Source organism: Coregonus clupeaformis, unplaced genomic scaffold (assembly GCF_020615455.1).
Source record: "Coregonus clupeaformis isolate EN_2021a unplaced genomic scaffold, ASM2061545v1 scaf1006, whole genome shotgun sequence".
In the NCBI taxonomy this organism is placed as follows: domain Eukaryota; kingdom Metazoa; phylum Chordata; class Actinopteri; order Salmoniformes; family Salmonidae; genus Coregonus; species Coregonus clupeaformis.
This window is the reverse complement of record NW_025534460.1, coordinates 170,826-173,577: the sequence shown is the minus strand read 5'-3', so window position 1 is coordinate 173,577 and position 2,752 is coordinate 170,826. Positions and strand designations below refer to the sequence as shown.

The window sequence follows — 2,752 nt, the reverse complement described above, 5'->3', positions numbered from 1 at the left end:
TGTCCTTATCATACAAGGCTCTACAGAAAGATTTTAATAAGAAAAAGACATAGGCTATTTTTATTGTTCACATTATTTGCATTGATGATGTATTGAAGTCAAGTGGTTCAACATTCAAATGTAGTTTGATGTACCACACAGGACAGCTTGGAAAAAGCAACGGTTGGTGGAACTCTGCTGCCACCAAGTGGACAATTGCTTCAGTTCCGTTGTGGCAGCAATGCTATCAGAGATATTTGATACAAGATCAAATGTTATGTCAATATTATTATCTCCAAATTGTTTCTCCCCCACCCACGTGATATATTATTATTCCAATTGAGCTGTTTAATCTGGTTTAATTTAACAACGCTTTCTCTCATTTCCGATTGGAGGGCGGATCACCACGTGATTTTAGAACCTACCAACTTGTTACTTTGTAACAGTCAAACGTGGTTATTCCCTACGTTGATCAACTCCCAATCTATGCCACCATTTTCTAAAAGCATTATCTTTTAAATTTGGCGGAAAGCTTACCGAGCTCATTTTGGTGTAACCATATTCGAATTTGACGTGTCGGAGAACGGCCCCTTCCTCCCGAAAGCGTTGCGGGTTATCGCTTCTCGGCCTTTTGGCTAAGATCAAGTGTAGTATCTTGCTGTGCTTGATCTTGAGAGGTGATCAGAGAATTGTGCTTTTGTTAAAAATTGTTTTTTCTGTTTCACTATTGTTTTTTGTCCTGGTAGGTGGTGGTTTGGTGGTGGACTACAGGTGCCCCAGCATCTGTAGGGTGAGTTAAGTGTTTTTTCTTTCCTTATTTATTTCTTGCTTTTCCTTGTGTTTAGTTTGTTGTTGTGTGTTTGTGTTTACTCTTTATTTAAAAAAAAAAAAAAAAAATATTATCTGTTCTGTGTTTGCTCGTTGTTTCTTTTGTTATTTTTATCTTTCTTAATTTTTGTTCCTTGTGTTCCCCATCCTCTTGTAGCCCTAGTTTCTCTTTAGTTTTACCACCTTGTTTTCTGTTTGTGTTTAGTGCTTGCTAGCTTGGTTGGCTTGCTGGCTAGCCGGCCTGTCTAGCTTTTAGCTTGGCTGGCCTGCTAGCCTCCTCGCCCCTTAGGCTTGGCAGGCATTGTTTGTTCCTTTCTGTTCGTCTTGTAACCCATCCATACCCCCTTAAATTGTATTTCCATCCCCTGAACTTTCCCTTGTCTTGGCTTTTTGTTTGTTGTCTTTTGTTTTCACTTGGGGGGCCATTTTGTTGGCTGGCCGGCCTGCTAGTTGGTTAGCTTAGTCTGGCCTGCTGGTGAGGCCTGCTAGCCTCCTAGCCCCTCAATTTGGTTTGTCTTGTGAGTAATTGTTTGTTTGTCCTTTGTCCCCTCACCCCATCCTTATTATTTCCCTCGTTTTATACCCATTTTTTCCCCTCTTGTTTGTTTTGTCATCTGGGAGGTTTAGCATCCGGCCTGCTAGTTGGTTAGCTTGGCCTGACTTGCTAGCACGGCCTGCTAGCCTCCTAGCCCTTGTACATTGTTTGTTTGGTGTGTTTTTTGTATTATATTTCCCATCCTTCCCTCGTGTCCCTCTTGTTTGCTTGTTTGTTTTTGGTTTGTCAACTGGGAGGTTTTAGCACCCGGCCTGCTAGCCTGTTAGCCTAGTCTGACTTGCTAGTGCGGCCTGCTAGCCTCCCAGCCCCCTGTACATTTGCTTGTTTGGTGTGTTTTTTATTATTATATTTCCCATCCTCCCCTCGTGTCCTTTTGTGTTTAGTTTAAACCCCCCCCCACAGTCTTTCCCTATTGTTGATAAGTTTAGTTGGGTGCTGTGCTAGTTAGTTTGTTTTGTGTCCCGGGTTTTGGTAGGCCCTGCTAGCCTAGCATAGCTGGGCCTGCCAGCCTCCCCCACTATTTTATTGTGTCTTTTTATTTATCACTGGTGTTGGGTTAAAGGGAGTGGGCCTCCAACATGTCAGCAGCACAGGCTGGCATGCGGAGGCACCACGCCGTGCGCCTCCTTTTAAAGGAGAAGGGAGGAAAAATAATGGAGTTATCCCGGTTGGATTTCTCCAGAAAATTCCTCCAAAAGGAACTCCGCTTCATTCCTGCGCAGGTGAACTGCATTTTAACCCTCCCATATGGGAAGGGCTTTGATGTCAGTTTCGCCTGCGCCAGCTTCTTGAGGGAGTTCTGGGGGAAACTCCAGAACGCCCAGAACAAGCAGGGATCCCTCGCAGCAATGTTTGAGGTGATCAAGCTGACGGATAATAGCATTAAAACTGTTATTATCCGTATGTACAATGAGACGGTACAGCCGGAGGACGTTGCAGTATGGTTGGGCAGGTACTGCAACGTGAAGGGGCCCCTGACCCAGGTGAAGGATCCCGACGGGATCTGGACAGGGGCCTGGAGAGTGACTGTCCAGCAAAGGGAGGATCCCGGGGGCTATGGTGGGTTGAAAGCCATCCCATCCACCATAGTCCTCGGAGAGAACAGGGGCCATGTTCACTACCAGGACCAGCCCAAGCTGTGCCGTAAGTGTGGTGAACATGGCCACCTAGCAGACGCCTGTGACAAGGTGGTCTGCATGAAGTGCCGGGAGGTGGGCCACCGCTACGAGGATTGCACGAATGGAAGGTCGTGCAACCTCTGTGGCGAGCGGTCCCACCTCATCCGCAGCTGCCCCTCCTCCTGGGCCAATAAGGTCAGGGCTGGCAGGATGGAAGCGGCGGCTGCGGACCGGGCTTCCGAGCGCCAGCAGAAGGAAGCGGCAGTTGCCA

At 46.9% G+C, this 2,752-nt stretch overlaps 1 pseudogene; it reads left to right on the top strand.

The window, feature by feature from the left end:
• Positions 1-594: 594 nt before the first annotated feature.
• On the top strand, positions 595-764 carry LOC123486117 (annotated as a pseudogene).
• The last annotated feature ends 1,988 nt before the right edge of the window (positions 765-2,752 follow it).